Raw genomic sequence first — 23,204 nt, forward strand, 5'->3', positions numbered from 1 at the left:
AATTCAGATCATGGACCAAATCTCTGTAACAATTCTGGGTTACTTTGCAGGGAAAAATACAAAATAGTGGCACAGTATCTACATTCTCGAAGAAAACGGAAGATGGAGATGTGCAAAGACAAGACAAAATGGAAGATGGAGGCTTTGAGGGAAGCAGAAGAGGAGGGCCAGCACATCAGCTATGATGGGAAACAGGAAAGGAAAGACAAGACTGCAAGAGCAAAGGCTAAGCTGGTTAAAAATTCCCATGATTTATCATAGAATCAGAACAGTTTGGATTGTAAGGGACCTTTAAAGGTCATCTAGTCCAACGTCACGACCCAGGCCGGACAGACCAGGGAGTCGTGTTTAATTCGAAATCCCCTCGGGCTAAATTAAGGTGAAACGACACCAAACGATCAGTTAAAGATTTTATTCATGACAAAAGCCAACTGAACTGGGGAGGCGAGGTAGTAGGTGGCAGGGTTTCTCACAACAGGAATTGGCATAAGACTACTTCTGTAAAGCGCGTAACCCGTGGTAACCATATACATCGATTCAGGGAATAAGGAGATCCCTCCCGTTGGGTCAGGAGGTTCAGAGCAGACCCCCTCGCTTTCCAGATGCCTCCTCAGAGAAGGGTCTAGGGGCGGCTGGATCTACTCTTAGTCTCAGACTTGGTCAACAGTTTGTATCTTGAAACGGATGAGGTGTAGGGATTGTGGCAAAGGAAAAGGAAAGAGAGAAGAAGCCGGAGAGAGAAAAAGGAAAAGAGAAAGATTTCACCAGTCCTGGGTCCAGCGTTGGTCCAGTCCCGGTGGGCTTGAGCACCCGGGGCTTCAGTCTGTGTCCTTTTATCATCCTTGCCCCTCCTTCGGGCGGGCACCCGAACTCCTCAGGTTAGTGAGCAGTTTGTGAGCCTTTGGGCTTTGGGGTCATTTGGGAAGTAATTTCTCCTTCCCTGCAGACACAGACATTATTTGATCTTTGTATCAGAAGAGCTTATGAGAAGAGGGAGCTGCGCACCCTCCAGCACGCCCTCCCCTCCTGTTGCTGATGTCTGAGCTGATGGGCTTTCCACCTCGGTTCCTTGCTGTGCAGGGTTTGTCTTTAAGCAGAACTTGCCCCACCACAATGTTTGAGACATTAACTCTTTCAGTCTCTCACATCCAACCCCCCAGCAATGAGCAGGAACATCTTCAACTAGACCAGGTTGCTCAGAGCCCCGTCCAACCTGCCACTGAATGTTTCCAGGGATGGGGCATCTGCCACCTGTGCCAGCGTTCCCCCACCCTCATTGTACAAAATTTCTTCCTTATACCTAGTCTGAATCTACCCTCTTTTAGTTTAAAACCGTCACCCCTTATGAACTTTTATTTATGAAATTGTGTCTTGTCACCTTTCTGTATGAAGTGGTTTATAGACAACTAGCGCAAAAGAGAGAAGCTGACTGACCGACTTCATGCTCAGGCACTATTATTTCATTATTATGCATTATTTCATCCTCTCAGGGGCAACCACTTACATGCAGCCATATTTAGGGGGCAATTAGTAAAAACAGGCTTAAAAAAATCACAGAGAAGGAAAATGCTGAGATGGAAACCCCACTGACCTGAGCAACCTCTGGTAACGTGGGGAAGGAGCTGTGCCGCACATCCTCCCTGCCATTTAGTTCTTCTGCTTGTCTTATTTATTCGATGGTTTTGGAAGAAAATCCAGTCTTCAAAGCTGACGATTTACCCATCCGCCAGCTTCATCAATCAGCATCCACAGGGCCAGGCTGCGCTGCACATTGACACCTTTTTCATTGACTCCCATATGGTTCATTGTGTGAAAATGCCTAATTAAGAGAAGAAGATGAGATTTTTTAGAAAGCAAACCTTATGACTTTCTGTGGAGGAAATGTGAGCAGTAGTGGTAAATCACAAGAGGTGGTAAGTACAGGCAGAGAGGCCACTTTGAAGGTAAACTGCTGCCTCAGAGTGTCGTGAGCTCTCAGAGGTTTAGACTTCAAAATTACACATTTCATGCACCGTACATTTGCAGCCTGACAGCAGGATTCCCCCGGAGAGGCTGGGGAAGGATCCTTGCAGTACTGCACACAATGCTTTGTCAGATCAAAAAATCCAGCAGACAGTGATTGCAGATCAGAGGGGCTTACAGCTATTAAATCCAACAATTTGCCACTCTCCAGATGTAAACCGGGATAATTCACTCCACATGCGTTAATAAACGACCCTGCTTCTTAAACGCAGCACCACATGCGACAGACGGATGGGCTGCAAATTCAGATTTGGTTTTTGACAACACGCAAACCAGAATCTCAAAGCTCCCCCCCAAAACCCCTGACTGACCCCAAATAAAGCTGCAACAGCAGCCGTGCAGGCGCGTAGCCCCTGTGCTGTGCAATAAGGGACTGCTGGAGCCGGGGCAGCCCCAGCCACCAATGTCATTCCTGGTCCCAGTGCCGCTGCAAAGGGCTCCCGCTTTTGGCACGCCAAAGGCGAGAAAAGGGGCTCCTTCCTTTATACTGGAATTGTCCTTCCCCTGAATGGTTTGCTGTAGCTCCTACAGCCGGCGAATGCCCAGCCTGGACACATCCCAGCGAGGGCTTTTGCGTCTGATGCTGAGCCAACTCGTGACCTTGCAAAGCGAGTGAAATTATCTCGTGAGATTGTTTAGTGAAAGGACAAGAGAGGTACGAGTAGACACGGTCTAACGCGCTCCCTCCCCGGAGCCGGCAGGACGAGGAGAGCCTTCCCGCAGGTATTTTTGTGAGCCGGCTGCGGTAAATCATCCAGAATGCTTTACAAACTCCGCAGAAAGTCAGCAAGCCGCGTTTCCACCCGCTGTAAACTCCCGCTCCTCCGTATCAGCCTCAGGCAGCAGCAAACGCAGCCCCGCAGCCCTTTCACGAGTGGTCCTTACCACCCGACGCAAGCCGTGGGTCCATCATCCGCCTCGCGTGCCTTCCTTCGGGCGCTCGGCTCCGCTGAGGGCCAACGCGCTGCCGCGGAGGGATGGGGCGAAAACACACAGGACCGACCTCCCCGGGCACGGGGAGGGGGACGTGGATCGTCCCGCCGGCATTCCCACCTCCCGACGCCCGCCGCGAGCCGAGGCCGAGCCAGCGGGGCTGCACGGGACGACCGCCGCCGTGCCGGGGCTTCGTCCCCACCGTCGGCCGCGCAGGCACCGACGGACGCTGCTGTGGCAATTGGAAGTCATTTGGCCGGCATTAAAAATAAAGGAGTAAACTAATTTTTATGACACAACGCGTAAAATGCTTGGCCTCTGCTGGGAGTCTAAATTTGGCCTGTTTGGTTAATTTGATGGGATGCCATGAGCGAGGGCATGATTTGAAACCACAAGTCATTTTTCTCCTTGGAAGAGTGGATAACTGAGTCTATTAATCTGACAATACATTTAAACTGAGTTATTGTGACAAGGGACTTCCATTATCCATTTCATCTAGTTGCAAACTGTCAGAATAAATCTCAGGGGGTTAGGGAAAAAAGCTGCCTTCCTTTGTTTGCTGTTTTTATATGCCACAACAGTTTAGATTTGGTTCACTTTAACTCATGATACTGTATAAATGTGCGGAGGGAAGCTCACAGAGAACCTCGTACAGAAAATGGCAACTTTATGGCCATCAAAGTTTTTTTTTAAAAAGGAGTCAGGACAGTAACATTTGACCACCTGGCAATATCTTGACATCGACTTCAATGACCCTTTTTTCTTATACCTTTCTGGTTTTTGACTACAACCGGTTCTCCCTTTGGAATCAATTAACAAATACCTCTGGAAAGTAAAAAGTGCTTTCCTAAAGCCCTCTTTTTGTCTGGCTTGTAAAGCAAGTTGACTTAAATAGTTAAAATTCTTATAACCAGAAATGAACCAACATAAGGCATAAAAGAGTAAGCAATGGTGTCAAGCTTAGGATGTCAAACTGGAATTCAGAAGGCTGGGATTCAATTCAATGGCTCTACCACTGACTTCTTAAATGTAGGGTAACTTATTTGCCTAGCAGGTATGCAGACGATGATACTTTCTTATTATCCATTATTGGCTCATTTGTGTCATTAAACCTGTTCTAGTAGGAGAACAGTATTTATTGATGTACCTGGTAACTGGCCAAGACGTCTAGTGGCCAGAAAGGTTGGTGCTGCAGAGCCCAGACCCTGCTCCAGCGCGTGGCTGCAGACCTGCTCCGGCACGAAGACGGAGGAGATAGTTTGGGGAAGCCAATGTCGCTCCTGGCCTGCAAAACAGACATGCAAAATTCACAATAAATTCAAACCCCTGTGTGCTCACGTGTATGCATATATATGAATGAAAGAAGGTAGGTGACAGCATGCAAATTGCTGCCTGGGGAGCTTGGTTTTCAGCAGTCCCCGTGGGCTGCAGCCCTGGCCAGTCCCCCACTGAATGGGAACTTTGAAGGTTTCCCCCTGCAGTAATGGCACTTTAACCCCCGTCTAGCACTTTGTTGTCAATTATTCCCCTTAAGTTTCATTTCAAAGGCACCGTGAGCTGCAGGAAGTCCAGAGAGCGGCAGATATATGCACAGCAACACCCCCTCCACACACTTTAATTACATCCTTTACAGATAAATATTAGTTTTGAGAAGTGAATTTTGGAGGTTTTTAAGAAATGCTAAAAGCTGGTTGTGCCCCCGTGCAAAACACATGCATAAGCTCAAAGGCCAAGTGCACTGGAGGAAAAAAAAAAACCAAAACCCCCACGTTTCTGGAGGGCAGATAAAAACCATGTTTGAGGCAGTGTTCTTGCTTTGAGTCACAGCTCTGGATTTTGAGCCCAGGTTCCCATTAATTGTAGCACTGGAGATGCTCTGACAGGGCAGGGCTGTGGGAGGGGGGGGTGAGCCACAGCTCCCTGGGCACGTTACACCAACCTGGGTATACAAATGTGTGTACGTCTGGAAGGTTTTTAAATAAAAAGGGGCTGCACTCTCAACAAGATTTGGTTGAAACAAATAGTCTGGCCAGCCCTAGGACATAGAATATATCACACCTTGAAGCCAGGGGTGAGGACAGAGGGAAAAAAAAAAAAAAAAGCCATTTGTCTTAAAGTCTTTTACATGTTAGGTTAATTTCTTAAGACAAGAAATAAACATTGTGACTTCAACTAATTTTAATTCTACCCTCTCAGCACTATTCCTGTGAAACAATGAAAACTCTAATTCATGATCTTCCCCAAAGTCATCGTTTGGTCTCAGGAGGTGGTCGGAAGCTCAGTACAAAATGTCAGTGTCACAACTTCACAGCTCGACACTTGCTTTTGATCAGATCTGGGAAGTGAGAATAGATGCAATATGCTCATTCCTTTACTGTCACTGCAGAGTATTCATTAGTTTTAATTATTTTTTAGGTTCTAGGGGGAACCATTAAAAAAATTAATCACAAATGGAAGGAACAGCAGCCTCATGTGGCCATAAAAAGACAATAAAGCATTTTAGGATACACACTTGTTATGATTTATACTCAAAACAGGACTAGAAGTAGCATATGGTGATTGCCATAAAGTAACATTTATTATAAAAACATGGAAATTTATCTCTAAGCTTGGTTGTATGCAAGAAGTTGCATTTACTTTAACTTACATTCAGACTGTTGAAATACAACTGTTTTTGGGGTGGTTTTTTTTTTTTAACTGAGCCAGGTTACTACAAGCCTCAGCCTGTTGTCCCTGTAAACATAACCTTTAAGCGTACTTTCTTTTCACTGATTTCAGCTGAACTGTTCTTATGCCTGGATGCAGGAGAGGTTTAGACATAAGTCAGCTCCTGCTCTGGCACAACGACTGCGACACCAGCTTTGTGCTCGTCTTTTGCAAACAGAGAGTGTACCACCGCTGACTTCATCAGCAGACTCTGTGTGCCCCAAAGGTCCCTCTAATTAGGTCAAGGTTTGCTTTGCTGTAATTGCAGCATCTCAAAACTAGTAAACATCTTGGGTGATAATTACTATAAACAGGTTATTATTAGTTACTGCAAATAAGAAAAAATAGTATGTAAAACTATCCCCTTAGTTTCTTCTTGCCAACTGAATCTGTATGGCTGGGAGGAACATCAGAAAAAGCAGAAATTTACCATAGAGACGTGTTTCCAAGAAGGCAGCACTAATATTATGAAGTATTCCTATTAAAATCTGGAAATCATAAAATTTTAATATACATTTTACAGCTTTTATGCAGTGCACCTTGAGGAATAGGACAGGATACTCCCCGTTAGGGAAGAAGACAGCACAGGGCTGGCTGTACCTGGGGCAAAAACAAGGATGGGGCTGGGGTGAGGAGTGAAATACAACGTCTCCAGAGACCACGCGAGCCCCGAGGACGGCACGGCCTCACCCAGCCCGGCTCGAGGGGAAGGTGCCGGCAAAGCACCCGGTACAAGTTGCACAGCCTGGTTCCCCCAAGCAGCAAAAGGATGCCTGTGAACACTGGGATGTGACAGTTCCCTGGTTGAATCCTGCGGACCGAATCTGTCCCTGGTTCAACACACGCTCCCGACGGATTTAAATACTGAAACACCTCAGCGAAGAGGAGTTCAGGGTGCACAACCAAGTTCTGCTTTCGCAGGCTGTGAAAGTACATTTTTGTAATTCAGCAGTAACAGACTGAAGTGGAACTGTCTCAGTAAATAACCAGCAGAATTAAATGAGTGCTGCATGGCCAAGATACCGAAATGTCGCAAGACCTCTCCTCATTTGTTTCCTGTCCACTTCAATATTTTTAATTCCCCCAGTCCAGTCCAGAGCAACCTGCACGGGTATCCTTAAATGTCAGTGCAGACACGAGCCAGCCTGGCACCGCTGGGGAAGGGGCTGGCTTTAGGAACGCAAAGCCGAGACACGCCGAGAGCGGCGGCACGGAGCTTCTCATCCCTCCTCTCCGAGCAGGGCCAGGAATAAAGGTCACTCGGCACACAGGATGAAGCCGACAGCCTCTCTGCTGCTTTGCACAGAGCGGAGCTCGGGCACGAAAACCCAGCCTGCTGGCCCCGTTCCCGCTTGCCGAATACGTGTAAAATTTAGCTCGGGAGCTGCTTGCGGAGTTTGAGCCGTGCCCGCAGAGCCCGGCTGTTCTGGCAGGGCGAGAGGCACGTTGCTTATGCTGGCTGCACTGCCAAAGCAGCACGTGAGTCTTCCCTACCACTGCAGAAAAAGATTTCTAGGCTGTCGGTTCAGGATTAAACCATCATATCTTCCTAGGCTAAAAAAAAAAAAAAAGGTCCAATGCTAGGTGTACCACCTACAGCCCTGCCGCTCGGTGTTCCTAGTTTATAGTCTATTCTTTTCCCTCTCCAGTCTGATCATGTTTGAAGTCTGGGAGACAAAAAGGTCAAAGTTGTAAAATAACTGCTGTCTCCTTCTCCCTTCCTTCCCTCCAGCTCAAGAAAAATGCAAGAAGTGTGTTTCCAATTTTTTTAAAGGAAAGGCAATCGTTCTACCTCATCTAGCGTATCATTTCCGTAGAAGCAAGGAACATATTACCATCCCCACGGAGATCCTTCTCCTTATCTTGCAGTGAACTTCTTCATACTTAGGTCTGCTGACAGACGACTGCAGACAGAGAGCTAATGAAACAGAACAGGAAAACCATCACGTTTAGCCTCTTCTCCAAAAAAAAGCCACACAACCAGACTAACCAACGTATTTTTCCTTGAAAATGGTTGAAATGAACATTAGGAAATGCTAAAGGTTACCAGCAGCTTTTTCAGACTATGCCATGCTGCTTCTGCAAGGTGCCGTGAAGCTCCTGGTCGGTGCCAACACAGATAAAACATTGAAGCACACAGGCCAGATCCCAGGCTGATGTAAATCCCTGTCTCCAGTGGAACTCTGGTGACTGTGATGGAGAGTGGGGAGTGACAGGATTGGGGTATTTATTTCAATTAAGTAGTATAAAGCATCAGATCTAAACAGAGCTGTAGGCAAGGGATTTGGTTATTTAGAATTATTCTGCATTAGAATTACACTGGCTCTATAGTTCTATATTGTACTCAGACATTATATGAAATTAGTCACAACAGGGAGAAAGAATCAATCAGCCCTGGCTAAGGAATTGAGATAATAATGACTCATTTGACCAGATTGCTCTGGAAAATTAATAATGACGGTGGTAATTACTAACCTGGGATAGCTGCAGTGCTCATTATTCTCCTTTTACTCTATTGAATGTTAAGTATTATGAAGACGTTTGTTAGAAACACAGTCTTGTCTGCAGGCTTTCAATCACAGACAAGGACTCTTCGAGAGGTCTGAAATCTGTCCTCCTTTTACACTCACCGGGACACAAACCCAGAACAATTGTAATATTTGATATACGGCACAGAAAGCAGCAAATAAGGTATTATTCGCAAGAGTTAGTGTCCTGCAAGCCTGATCCACAGCAGTTCTGCTGCCTTTGCTCACCCGAGGACCTGGCCCACCACCTCCTTTTGGGGAGGGAAGAGTTGATGCTTCTCTGAAGATCCCATCGTTTCATTAACCGTTTTATCACCTGTGTCAGCAATCAGCCTCTTTGCTGACAACAGCTAAAAGTGGTGCCTTTTACAGCCCATCAACCCAACTCCTCGATCAGTGAGACACATCCAAGGGGAGCAGGTTTCTCCCCAGGACAGGCAGCAATGCCAAGGGTAGAATGTCCCTGGCCAGGGAATGCAGAGAGACACCCCGAGCCAAAGAGCTCATCCAAGGCACACTGGGGATAGAAAATGTTCTTTAATATAACCATAGAGAGATATTAGACTCTAAAAAGCTGTGAGTGACTAACAATAAGGACAGCTAGCAGCTGTGCTCTCAAACATCTGTTCCACGCCCCACAGAGTACATTGCACGACTTATTTATATTTTAAGTGGATCAGCAGAGGGTTTACCTTCTGTTGAGCAGCAAGCGATGAAACTGAATGCCCTGTAACAAGCGGGAGAAGAAAATAGTTCTTCTTCGGTAACGTTGAAGGGAAATAAATTTCTAATTTTCTGAACGAGGCAGAGGTTTCTCAAAGCAGCAGCTATCCTCCTCAACTGAGGAATTTTGAACTCCTAGTCAACTTTCCTAATTACTCCCATTTTCCTGCCAAATTCTTTTTCCCAGCCGATTTAGGCCAAAATTGCTTTCAGCCTTATGAAATGGGCTCTTTTAAGGCACCCTATATACATGTCATCGATTTCTTACTTTAATCCCTTAGCGACCAAGTTGTGTTGTACGCTAACTCCCTCTTTTTCTGTTTGAGACTGTCAAACGTGCTATTCTTCCAGAACAATTCATGAATTTAAGAATCTCATCTATAGACTTTAGAAAGTCAGAGCACCTTTTAGTACTAGAAGTACAAGCCATCTATTCAAACTCCCCCGCGATAAGGCAGCTTTTCCTCCTCCTCCATAGCCAGCCGTGCCACCCTCCAGGGAGCTGGTAACGTTATTATGGGGCCCCAGTTGCACCCCCAAGCCTGTCAGGCTTAAGCAAGGGAGCTAAAAAGCTGAAGCTGGTTTAGCATCCCTGCCTCACCCCAGCCCCCTCTCAAAGGGCTCGCGGCACTCGGGCAATGCGGTACCCAGACACACCTGACGTTCCACGGGGATGTTCTTCTGCGTGATCTTCTCTGCTGCGATTTCTACAGGCAGGGACGTGCCACCGGGACAGTGCAGATCACAGCGTTGTCCCTCCCAATACTTAAACCCCAGTGAGCCATTCCTGGGAAAAGTCAAGGCTTTTTTGTTTACAAGTGTAGCATCGTTTATGCCGCTTATCTTTATGATTTCAGCTCCTTATTGTTCCGTAGATTGTTTTCAAACAAGGCGAGAACAGCGATGTTCACTGCGTGTGTGATTTTATGAAATGTCAAGAACGGGGGGACGTGAGCTCTGCCGGGGTAAAGGAAGATGGTGACAATTTTTAACTGCAGTCTCTGCTTTCAGGAGTCTCGTTTAGCTCCTTGACAAACCCACCGTCACCCAGCTTTGTTGCTGCACCGTGCATACGTTCAATTATTCTGGTACAGCATGGCATGACAAAAACCAATCCAGCCACACAATCCAAACAGTACGCTTTTAGTCTAAAAATCCAGTTTTTCTTTCAAACCTCTTTCTCCCCATTGCCAGGAGAAATCCTGGCTCCTTCATGGTACTGAAATCCATCCTCTGGAAGAAGTGGGAATCGGATCACTGCTCTCCAGGGTTGGTGCTGCCTGCTCCAAATGGTTTATTTTATTAATCTGTTCAGGCCTGAAGAAATACCCAAACAGGCTACATTTGCAAAGGTCCCCCTGCTGTGTTAGCTCTGACCACTGCCTGAATATAAAAAAACCCCACCACTATAAATAGAACTCACCTTGTGCATTTCTCATAAGGAGATTTCACAGGATTTAAGAGAGGTCAATGAAATTAAATGAGATGCATAAAGTCAACAGGGACCCGAGAATTACAGAGGAGATCTTGCAACCATTAACCCACCGAGACGATGTGACCAGAGACCTGTGACACGTCCCCAGAGCCAGCAGGTCTGTCCTACTGACTTCTCCGTGCTCTGCCTCCGGTCCCATAGATAACCACCGTCACGCGTGGGTGCCAGCACCTTTCCATAAACCATTTACAGGAATCACTACGGCAGCAGCACTCACATTTCCCGAAGGATTCAAGACCAAACGGAGCTTTCCCAAAGAATTCAGGACACAGTCACGCTGGATGTTGAGCTCTTTTGAGCGTCTCACTATAAGCATCAGCAGCTTTGGCTATGAGTGCTAAATGTTGAAAATAACTGGCCTAAGTAGGTGGGAAATCCATCAGTTTGAGACCAGGGATCCTGAAGCAAGGATGAAGAGAGCTGTTCTGCAGCACAAATGCCTTTCACAGCTTATCTGAACCACAGCAACCTGTTAAATCTCAGCCTCTGCTTGCAGCTGTGCTCAGCTAAGGCTGAAATAGTCACTTATATAGTCACCTCCACCTGGGAGGATGTCACCAGCAAGCACATTTCAACAGCAAGCCCGAGTTTAGTACACTTATGATCCTGACTGACTATAACACTTCAAATGATCCATGCCTGCTCGGTGCGTTTCCTTCTTCAGCATAAACAAAGGTACCAAATTTCTGTTCAAAAGTGCATGCAAGCTCAGAGAGTTAATTATTGTAATTATCAATTGAACAGACTCACAATGCTAATCTATTATAAAGTGGTCTGTTAATTGGTGTTAAACTGTCATTAGCCTGCCATTTCCCATGTTATCAAGCTGACCTGGAACACAGCACCGTTGAAAAACCAATTCATTTCTCATTTCTGGCAAACACTGATTGCAGATTTGAAAAGATGGGAAAAAAATAATTAAAAAAATATCTACGTACCTGGAACTTAAATTATTCTAACAACAAAGGAAAACATCATTCTGCTGCTTTAAATCACAGGGTTTCTGATGCATGTAAAACCGTACTTGTAGGTACCTTTCTGCGTACTGCTTTTTGCCTTGCTCCCTCCAGCGGTACCCGTGTCCATCTGGCTGCTGACCCTGACCCTCCTGGTGTGGGGCTTGGGCTCTGCCAGCTCGGGTGCTCAGCACTGCCAGGGCGCTGACTCTGTTCCCAAGCTGCAGATCTGCAGATGGAGCAGAAGCTTTCCTCCTGGTGCCCGAAGCCGCAAGCCCGCAGCCTTCTCCGTCACGGGAGTCTCCCATTTCCCAAACCACCACCCAACAGCCTCCATCCGCACCTCCTTCGCTACCACGGGGGGCTTAAGACCTGGCACCTGCAGAGCACCAAACATCCAAGAATAGCCATGATCAGCATGACAGCACCTCATCAGCCCCACGAATCCCTTTAATAGCACCCAGAGCTGCCCTGAGGGGGTCCTAGAAAAAAAAGGGGCAGGTCCCAGCCTGGTCTCTTCCACTCTAAAAGTTGGTGCCTTTGGCCAGTCCAGACTACCAGTCTTTGGGCTTTAATGTATAGAAGCGGAGGCAGAAGATTGGCTTAGTTACTTCTCAGAGGTCAGTTATAAAATCCGGACACCCAGCGGGGCAATGAACTTCCACTTAAATATGCTGCAAGAGGGACAGACGGTATTTCAATTTCAGACGATCATCAGGGAAGGCAGCACTGCTGACTGCTCTCTTCCCCAAAAGCTGTCGCTGAAGTGGCATGACCCGCCAGAGCATTTCTCAGGGTATCTCACCTGGCTGACAGTTATCTATACTAATATTTCTTGCTTTTTATTTTATTAAATAGCCAACTTTAAAAGTTCAAGGGAACTTAAAATGACCTTTAGAAAGTCCAAAAATGATTCATTGCCCGAGACAATTTCACCATGGAGCAATGTCTGAAATACTCACTCACCTCCACATTGCCTCCCTCTCCCTGGGAGAACCCACTGCATCCATTTCAGCATCTCTCACCGGAGGATACAGGGCAGAATTTTCCAATTTGACAGACGTGCAAGAGTTTGAATAGGGGAGCAGTGCATTTTCTATATGCTAATCAGAACCTCTTGGTGTTCAGGTACCTTTCAAATCAGGTCTAGGATATTAGATAAGGGAAAAAAGGCTCAGAGATTCAGAAAGCCTGTGGAAATAGTGACTTGCCATTTCCCGAGACTCTTTCCACCATGTTTTAGCGATAACCAGGAAAACAAAGTCCGTGTCACTTAGGATTATCTCCAGTTCTTCCTACTTTTCTTTGTGCTCCTTGCCAGTGCACAGCTGTTGTTTGAGCTCCTTTATGTCGTTTTTTTCACTTTCCTTCCAGAATCCTTCCATCACCTGCCTTTGCATGTTGAAATACTAACCAGATCACTGGAGAAGTACAAAAAGGAAAGAAATAAAAATTTCAGTGCCATCAGTAATAAACATAGGAAGTTTCTAGAAGTGGGAATCCATCTAATTCAATGTCTTTCACTACTGATGGCTATTATTCCTCCACTCAGGCTTTTCTGAGACATCTGACTATTTATCACTTTCTTTGCTTACACTGGCAGAATACCCAAGTACACCTGCGTGACCCTCATTTCTTCTTTTCCTCAATAAATGTGCAAAACTTCTCCTATTTGATACTCTTTAGTGCCACACAGATGCTTATCCACAGGAAATTCCCATTTATTTTAGTCCATAAGACCCTGTTACGTTGATAAACTGATCCATGTGGCAACCAGCCATCCCATTCCTTTTTCTTGGTAGCAGATAAGCTAAGAGGCCAACATCACTTCTATGCAGAAAACATAACCCCAAAATTGCCCATGCAGCAATACGACTTCTTTGTCAGCATCTTCCACCTGAACTGGAAGTCAAATTAATTCTCGCAGCCGACAGATACCTCTTCAAAGAGCTCTAACGCAGATCATCAGTACTGTCTGTCAACTTCTATCTCTCTGAATAATTTTCTTGGCAGTAGCTGCTGCATAAGAGCCATACATACCTATATGAGTTTTACACATTACACTGAACATTATGCAGTGGTACCAGTGACCAGGTTTCTTTGGCAGCAGATTAGGAAACTGTTGGTCCCCAGCTTTTTCTCAGCCTGCCCTATCACAAGCAGAATTTATTGTTGCTGGGATACTGTCACCAGGACATTCACTGGACGTTTTGCTTTGCTTATCTTTTACTCTTCAAAGTGCTACATATTCCCTGTCTTTTATCTAACTCCCTCATTACTATTCCATCCATTGCTTACGCCTTTACAGTTCCTCCAGTTGCATTCATGTGATCTTGCTGCCTAATTTTCTGCCGGTGACTTCAAATTCTGCTGGAGTGTATGTTCCCTTTACTGCAAAAAAGGAAAATAAACCTATACAGATGGAAAGCTACCTCTTGCACTGCTCGGGAAAATAGACCCCACAAGCTTTCCACTAGAGGTATCACTCAGTTAGGCTTGCAGAGGACTGACAAGCATGATGTCAAGGACAGCTGTCAAAATCAGAAATGCTCATTATGGCTTCCTCTACACTTAATCACATTTGCTTTTACTTCACTTTACTGATATCACTGACATGGTCCAAAACAGATGTAGAGACTGAGCAAAGACCAAGTTTCTGCTATTTCAGGAGACTGAGATCTTGTTCAGTATAGTTGTTCAAGGGAGTGCCTTCTCTAAGCACCATTCTTTTAGAGAATGAACAAACAAGTAAAGAGAAATGTTGTTGCATTGAGCTGTAATTTGTCCTTAATTACTTTAGGATTGAAATCAAAACATAGATGTTTCCGTAATACTGTTAAGAAACTGGGTTAGTGCAGGGAAAATAATTAAAACCTGTCTTGGGACGCAATGGACTCCTTGCTAATGACTTTTCACAAGCACTAACAATGACATTTACAGAAAAGAAGGAAAACTGGAGAATGACATGAAACACTATTTGAGCATTGTTTCTATTTTCTAAATCTATCAAAGATGTACAGCCTTTCTTTAACAGAAGGCATGCAAAAAGCACAGGGATCTCTCATTTCTTGGATGGTTAGTCAAGACTTACTGTTCAGCAGATGCACATAAGAAGTGTGTTTCTTCTGCACTGAATAAATGTCCTTCCTTACAGGCATTTGCTTTTGATACTCAGCCGAAGTGGCCTGTTGGGAGATCAGAGACAGAGAAACTCAGATGACTGGCTTGCTGCTTCTGTTTCCTTTGGCAAGAAGTTGGGTGCTAATTTGAAACAAAGCATTGGCTTTTTTTATAGGGTGTGTGGGCTGGCAGCCTTATGCTTGCAAAGGCATGCAAGGCTACAGGCATTGGGCTTTTTTTTTTTTTCTTTTTCATTTAAATATACCCCAAAAGGTCCATTGTCCATTTTCATCAATCTAAATGCTGTATAGAGGTTCCCAATTAATGATTGTGCCTCAGCTCCTGTTGAGGGTGATGGCAAAACTCCTAAAGCCACGTTGGTCTATAACTCAAAGTACCAACATTTTTTCCCCCACATCAAGAAACCATATCTAGCGGCATCATCTGTTGCACTAGAAACTCCCTTAAAGAAGCCACATCTACTGGAACAGCCCCATCAGCCAGCTTCGGCGCTTACCGTGTAGGTAATTATTTCTGACTGCTCCATTTGCTTTGCCATTATTACAGTGGTGCCATGACTTTTCTTTCACGTATCGAAATGATGATGGAAATGATGTATTTTGTATGTGTCCTAAGAATCCGTAAGGGTCGCTGGATTTTAAACTGTTCCTCTTTAACTTGGCTGTTCCTGTTGTGGTGCTGGGTTTAATACTGCAAATTAGTACCAGACCGCCCTGATTAGTTTCTTCATGCCTAGGGCTAGCTCATTAGTGACCTTATCAGCATTTGTCCGTGTGGATGGAGAGCAAACTAAAGCATGAATTTGCAGAGCGCTACTTCTCAGCAGTAATTCCCTTGGTGGATGCTCCCACTGAAAGCAAGCGAGCGGAGTAAATGCCCTGCCCGCCTCAATCCCTTCCAGAAACCGCTCTCCCCGCAGTCTCTGCAAAGACAACAGAGAAAAGGCAATCTAGATCTCAGGGGCAGCGGGGGGAATCCCCTTCTAAAGAGTATCCTGCTCCATTTGCTCTCCACTGGGACAAGCCCCTTCGTCAAAGCCCTGCGTTGGGATCCGCGGCGCGGTGACGGCGGCAGGACCTCCTGCTCCCGCTAACGCACATCGACCTCCCGGGCTGAGACCTGCGCCCGGGGACGGAGGGAACACGGCAGCCACAAGCGGACGAGGAGCTGGTGGCGGCCGGGAGGGCCCTGGCAATCGCCAGCTCTACTAATTGCCTAAATTCACTCATTTTCCGACAACGCGAGGCGAGGAACCCGAGTAAATCGCTGGGGCAGGTTATGTATAACTCTTTGCTGCAGGCAGGTTGTAAAACTACAGGCTGGCTTTAAGAACTGCCTGGCCTCCACAATTGTATTTTTTCATGTACTCATTTCCTAATTAACAATTTTTCCCCTTTGAAGACTTGCATTTTTTTCTTTTCTGACAGCAGCAAAATTATTTATCCCACCTCCTCACGTAGCGGTTCACTTTATGTTCTAATGAACAATGGCAAGAAGAGAACAATACAGGAGAATACACATAGTTACCCCCTGCCCGGATCAGAGAGAAATTTCTTATCTTTGACACCTGCTGGCAATTAATCCTTTGCATGCTTGAACTGACAATTAGTAGCCCTCCTGTAATGGGATTCAAGCATGTGAACCCAGCTGCCGTTCAGCGCTGCCCTCTGCCTCCCTGGGGCCGCTGGAAGGGGCCAAATCCTGCTCTTTTATTTTATAGCATCCAAGGAGGAACTTTTTTCTCTCTCTCTCTCCAATATCTGTTAAGCGGGGGGAGGCACTTTGGCACGCACCAGGTTGGAACCCCTGTTTTTACGTACCTTTGGTTTGACATGAATGTATCTCTTGTCTGGGGGAAAAGTCGTGCATTTTCCTCCAAAACCCCTTTGGATCTGGGGGGTCTGTCAGTCTTCTCGTGGTTCTGCATCAGGCACGTGCCCGTCAGCCTGTTGGACTGCGCTTGCAGGAAAAGCCTCTCCTCCTCCACCTGGGGTGGTGACTGCTTAAGTTATCCTACCTTAATTTCCAATTCTTCTGCTCAACAGAAAAAAACAGCTTTGACTTACTTGCTCCCTACTGGACCTGACTCTCACGAAGGATTTTTCTTTCTCACTTGCTTGTGACCCAGTAACCTGCTGTGCTGCTCCTCCTCCAGAGGTCTGGCATATAAAGCAATGAACAGCTACAATAATTACATCTGTTAGCTACCGATTTTTATTTTTTTTTTAAGTTTGTCTGGGAATCTGGAAGGCCAAGAAACCTTTCTGTAACATCAAATTAACTTGCATTTAAACTTCAACCCTATCAAGTACTCGGTACAGTTTTTCAGTCCAGTGTTTTGTTGGAATATAACAATACTTTGATTTTGCCTATCTGAAAATATTTCTGCACTACCTAAAGTGAGGCAGCTGTACACAGTGGAGAAAACTGAATAGAAATACTGTATGGAAATATTGTAAAGAATACTGTTCTTTGAAGTGCTAGTGGCATTTGAAAGCCATCTAATGCTTTAAAGAACAGTGTTTCATTAAGTATTTCAAAGGAACTTTGGAGCTATTATTTCTTATTTTGCTATTAAAACCTGTAAGTTTGAAAATTAATCATTATAGGACCTTTGATGCAAAAAATCTATGAATAAAATAAATTCTGAAGGCTATTTTCACACCAAGTTATATTAAAACATTCCTTCATCTCCCTTATTAATTTAATGCACATCTCACAAATTATCTTAAATATTAGGAATAATAGTCTACTAAATAATCCAAACCCCCTATGGCTTCTTGAATTTTCTCCCAGTAACACACTATGATATTTCTCACTGCTTTCTAGTGACCTTTAAATAAACTCCTTGGGTTACTAATTAGCATGATAAACAATAGAGTCCCATTTCACAGGCAATTTCATGGTCAAGCAGCCCACTAGAGACAGGCTGCACGCTCTGCAATATTCATACCTGCAGCAAGCATTGCAGCAGCTCTGTAAAAGACATTTTCTTTCAGCAGTATTTCTAGGAACACGTGCCAGTACATTTTTGCTTAATTCCCGATAGCTGAGCCCAATTCTTTCATTAGCACGCGTAAGATCGTAGAGGAGTGGTCTCGCACGGAAAGGGAAAGACACGTTTTAAGATTCACAATCACAGCAGCAAACTGCCCTAATGACAGCGCAGCCCGACAGCAGGGACGTTTGGTGTGCTGTAGAGGAACAATATACATTGCATCATTGTCACAGTGAATTTCTTATCGCTCTGTTCTCAGGGCAAGTTTCTCTTGTCTCTTCTCAATTACGCTTCGTTCGTTTTTATCACAAAATTTAATTTGAAGCAGTTGCTTCGCAGATGGGTTAAAGCATTTTTTTAATTTTTTTTTTTTTTTTTTAACGTTTCAAGCAAGAGAAGACAAAATGATTACTGGTATTGTATATAAAACTAGACCCCATTATGGTATAGTATGGGAGATGATCGCAGTGGGAACGTTGCAGGCATGCGGGAAGGAGCGCTTCGCACGTCTGCGTATGCTGCAGCTGAACGGTATTTCTGCCCGGCTAGGGCCACGTACCTGCCTGGCTTGCTCCCAGAAAAGCCTCGAGGGGCTCCAGCTGGTGGTCCTCGCTCTCCCACCGCCACCAGCCCCGCCGGCTTGCCTCCCACCGCGAGGGGAGGGCAGGCGGCATCCGTGGCACCTCCTGGCATTTCACAGCGTTGCTGTTGAAAGTCAAAACCCGAACCAACAAAACCCCCGAAAGCCCAAGCGAACAACGAGTCACAGGATGAAGGACACGAGGAGGTTTGAAGAGGGAGAGGCTCGTCTCCCCGCGGGTCACCGGGATGGCTGGATGGGAGAAGCAGGGGATGAGAAACCAAGCAGAAAGACAAGGGCAGGGTGGTTAAGGGGAAGAAGCGCTTGCCGTCAGCTGGGAAAGTTGATTCTAATCTCATTTTTGCCACTGACCTCAGGCAAAGGCTTAATTTAGGGGAAATATCAACTGCTCCGCTCTCACCCCATCCTTCCTAACTGCCTGCCCTCCCCATTCTGGGGAGATCTTCGGGACGTGGACTACCTCCTGCTGTGCACTTGGACGACCACCAGCATGGTGGGGTAGGCTCTACTCCAAAATTATATCAAATACCGACTGACAGGACAGCTGGGGCTGGCAGGGACCTCTGGAGGCCGTCCCATCCCACCCCTGCTCAAGCAGGGGCAGCTCCAGCAGGTTGCCCAGGGAAATCCTTCCAGTCCACGCCACCGGCCACTGGTCCAGCCCATAACTCATCCCCAAAGGCAGCTCGTCACCTCTTGCTGGTAACTCAGATTAAACCGACAGCTGCTTCTTCTTATGGATCTGATAATCCATTACAAGCCCTCGGCTTCTAATCTCCGGCAAAGACAGCATGAAGGAGGCGGACAGAAGGAAATGTAAGTTCTGTACTTTGAAGAAGCAGGGAAGGTCTGAAACGGGAAGGGCTTGGTGTCCCATGTGGGCATGAGAGAGAAACACAAACAAATCTTGAACACACTGAAGGCGATCCACACCAATAACACTAAGTGCCCACTAGCAAACGCACCCGGTGTCTTCACGGAGTTTCCCGGGACATTTGTGAGCAGCAGAGGATGGGAAGATAAACCCTGTGTTCCAAGAGCAGCAATGCAAAAAAGAGAAGAGGAAAAACATGAAAGAAGGATCTATTTGGTAAAAAAAAAAAAAAAAAAAAAAAAGTAAAAGCTGCAGGTACGGCAGGGCAGGTTGCCCCCCCATCCCCAGCTTTACCAGCCAGTTGCCATAGAAACCCGTTAGTGCACAGCTCTGGGACCCCAAACGCTGCAAACCTCCTCCGATGCCAAGGAAACCCATCCCTCCACGCCGTGCGCTGGGAAGGTCTGCCCTTCCCCACTCCCACTCGGGTAACCGGAGCGTGGATAGCTGCAGAGTGCTGAGCTGGGATAGCAGAGTTTCCTAGATGGTGGTTTGTGTTATTTATTTTAAGTCAGTTACAGGCAATCTTTCATTTTATATCTGTATGCCCATATATGAAAATAACATTATGGGCATAATTTTCTGGGAACAGACTTATACCGCAGTGCGCTAGATAAAGTAAATATTGTACTGATGGAAAAGAAATAACAAAATATTAAAGGAAAATCAATAAATGCTTTAAAATCTCATCCTTCAGGCGTACTTAACTTTGTTTAGGCAGGCAATAAAGTTCCCACGAGCTCTGAAAGCGGGCACGCTGCGGTGCTGAGCTGACCGCGCTCACTGCTGGAAGCAGCACAAGCTGGAGAGGGGAGCAGGTAACCTTCCCGTAGAGACGTCAGCACTTTCCTGGTGCCTAGCAAAAAGCATTAAAGAGAGAACCTGGGGTTTTTTATAACCCAGGCCTATATTAATCAACAATTAGCATTCATCTGAGCACCTCCAGACTGGCCCATTACACTGACTACTACCAGCTGTAATGCTGCTCAGGCTGTAGGGCAGGCAAAGGAACCCACCAACACTTTCCTAATTGTTCAAATAAATAAACCTGAGCTTTTTTCACCTTTTTCAGCTGGAGATATTCAGGGTCATCTCCATTTTCCAGATGAGGAGAATGGCGGGGGAGCACGCTGGGTTTCGGCCACAGACCCCACCTGCCATACTCATTCAAAATGAAGGAGAAGCTGCTGAAGTTGAATGTTTTTATATATGCCAGTTCTCTTTCAAAAGTGGGTCCAGAATTAGGTTAGTAAGTCGATACTTACACACAAGATGATGTGCCCTGGTTTTCCAAAGTGCTGAATACCCAACCCAGAAGTTCCCTTGTGGGGCTTGAAACTTTATTTTCAGCATCTCGTTTTATGGAAAGACCATCTGTAACAGCTAGCTCTAGCTGCCATGTAATTAATTCCAAGTTACATAAGCCACTCATGAATAAGCATTATTTTTCATACATTAAACTTGCAGAGACAGGTTTCAGAACTGAATTGGTATTTAGCGAGGTAGGCCTCAGAAATTGTCAATTAATGCTCCTTGACATTTTATAAGTATGTTAATTTATATTAAACCTACTGCAGCTAACTTTGCATAAGATAACACCGAACCTCAGTCATAAACTTAAAAGAGTTATGCAGTTCAGGAGCATTATGGCCGCCCTTTATCATCTTTTTGACATAATGCACATTGTGTATGCAATGTAGTGAAGATAAACACATATATAAAGCAGGCAATTACCTCAGTTCACACAGACTATCATATTTACGACCATTTGCGGAGGCTTAATATAATTCATTTGCTCTAGGTGCTAGAGTAAATACATCACTATAAACCCACGAGCCAGGCGATGAGAGGCAGGTATCAAGATTTGCTGCCATCCAGCTCAGTCGGCAAAACCTCGTTACTCCTTTCAAAGGCGGTCGGTGGTGGTCGGGGGAGACTGACGGGAATTGCTGGGTTTGGAGCCGCTGGCTGCCAAGTAACGGCAGGGAATGTGGCCAGGACAGAGCAAGGAGAGGGTTAACTTTGGCTCCAGAGATTAAAAGTCTCGTTCATTCGAAAGGCAGGCGTTCCCCACCACGGCAGGACGTGTTTTTGCAAGGAGCTGGCGCGCTTTCGGCCATAGCTCGTCCCGCTCGGAACACTTTGCTTCCCTTGGGCTCAGGGATCCACCACGGGCTCAAGAGGACGGAGAGCCAGGTTCTACGTGAACGTGAACATGGGCGTCGGAGCAGAACGCAAGGAGACGGCGAGGGAAACACGGGAATCGTGCGTTCCCGGCGCTGCCCACGAAACGTGGCGCAATGACGGCTGGGGACGGGGTTTGCTCCGGCGCTGGAACGAAACCGGCCGTTCGGCTTCCAGCCCCACAAACACCTTCCATTAATGACGGGGGACGGCTTCCCCAGACACTTAGCCCAGTAATATTGGTACATTACATATGACTAATCGGGGGCAATTAAGGCCTAATTACTCTTTCTCTGTTGTGCTGGCTGCAGTCGCCCGCAGCGCTACGAACGCGCCATTTGGGTTTCCTATCGTTTCACACCCGATTTGATCCGATGCAAAACAGGGAAGGCAGTAAAGAATCAAATCAGAAAAACCATTTCACCTCACAGATCATGAGAGGTTCGATCACTCAAAATACAGCATTTCCCACATTCTCACTTAAACTGGTATCATCAGCCTGTCTGACTTGAATCCCAAAGACACGCAGGCTGTCCAGGCACATATCTGGGACTTGACGGCATCGGGAGTTCTACATGAACGTTTAGTAAATTTAGTTTTCGATAGATGTGTCCAGAAATTGGAAGCATTCGGGGGTTACATCTTCAACAATCGTTGTCTATTCTTTTCCATAACAAATATGAGTGATTACTTAAGGAGATAAAACACATGCAATTTTTTTTAAAAAAAAAGATCATAGGGAGTGGTAAGAAATGAATTACACAAACACAGTGAGAAAACCAAAAAGAGAAGGGCTGTTCTACAAGAAACACAGCTGATACCTTGATATTGTACCACTCTGGGAAAGGAAAAAAGGGGGATAAATTAAGCACTTCCTTCTGTAAGTAAGTTTTAAAGTAATCTGATTACAACAGCTCCCACTAGCACCATTCCATGGCAGCAAAGAATAAAATCAATAATGAACATCAACATTTCCATTTTGTTTAGTGGTTTTGTAACTCAGCCACGAGAATCTGCTTTTCACGTATGGCTTGGCCAAGGGCAGGCCACGACTAACCCGGCTAGAGCTTCTCCAGTTGACATACCCAGGAATTGCTCGTTTATTGATTAACAAAGAACAACATGGCTTCAAAGGTGATACTGTGGTGTAATTATTTTGGAGAAAGTATACAGCTTTTAGGACTTAGGGCTTGATTTGACTAATGCTGCTGGAGGATTCAATAGAATTTAGTATTTAATGGTCATCTAACATCAGGACACTGTTGTCTTAATCTATCCTTGAATATTAAAATCTCAAAGTAAAGACTAATCCTTGTTCCCAGGGGTTTAAGCAGATAAAATAGAGAGAAAGTAGAACACAAACCCATGGTCCTACAGATCAACGATGCAGTGAGCAGACACCAGGCTCTGAGGTCATTGTCTACAGCTTTTCCCACCAGAGTTTTCGGTCTCTGCTATAAAACAGTTTCCTTCCACTGAATTCAAAGCAGTGCAGAACTTGTCTCAAGTCTATCCCCAGCATTGCACCTGTCTACACACAAATAAGCCACCCCTGCAGTAATCCATGCCTCCAATATCCATCGATTTCCATGTCCATACAGCTGCCCACATCTGGGCAGTGGTTGCCTGCATTCATCACTCAGCCGATAGGACTGGCAGTAGAGGATTGCTGCAGCTCATTATAACAATACTGTTTTCATATTTCTAGATATTCCACCCTTGTATGACAGAAATCATACCAAAAAAGTTAACCGAAGACCTGAAATTTGCCCATGTTGAGGCAGAGCAGGCTGGCCCTGTTTCTCTATGAACACGTGGAGGTTGGCAGTGGTAAGAAATGACTCTTTAGAGAAAAGGTGAGTGGCAAGTGCTCCAGCCAGGAGAGGCAAAGTATGCTAAGCCTACTGTACAGCACCGGCTTCTGTGATATTCCTCTTCAAAGCCAAATAAATATTTTCTTTCAGAAAAAAAGTAGGACAAAAGACTATAACCTTGCAGTGCTGCAGTTTCATGAAACAAATAAATATGGGTCAGTGGAAAATT

At 45.6% G+C, this 23,204-nt stretch overlaps 1 long non-coding RNA gene across 1 annotated transcript; it reads right to left on the reverse strand.

Annotated features, from left to right (window-relative positions):
* Nucleotides 1-530: 530 nt before the first annotated feature.
* LOC126049548 (uncharacterized) lies at nucleotides 531-16,570 on the reverse strand. The gene is made up of 5 exons (XR_007509245.1): nucleotides 16,325-16,570; nucleotides 14,455-14,548; nucleotides 4,103-4,240; nucleotides 1,592-1,819; nucleotides 531-940 (listed from the first exon to the last, which is right to left on the reverse strand). It is a non-coding gene; the product is annotated as an uncharacterized LOC126049548 (long non-coding RNA).
* Between the last annotated feature and the right edge of the window lie 6,634 nt (nucleotides 16,571-23,204).

The sequence above is a fragment of the Accipiter gentilis genome, chromosome 23 (genome assembly GCF_929443795.1).
Source record: "Accipiter gentilis chromosome 23, bAccGen1.1, whole genome shotgun sequence".
Classification (NCBI taxonomy): Eukaryota; Metazoa; Chordata; class Aves; order Accipitriformes; family Accipitridae; genus Astur; species Astur gentilis.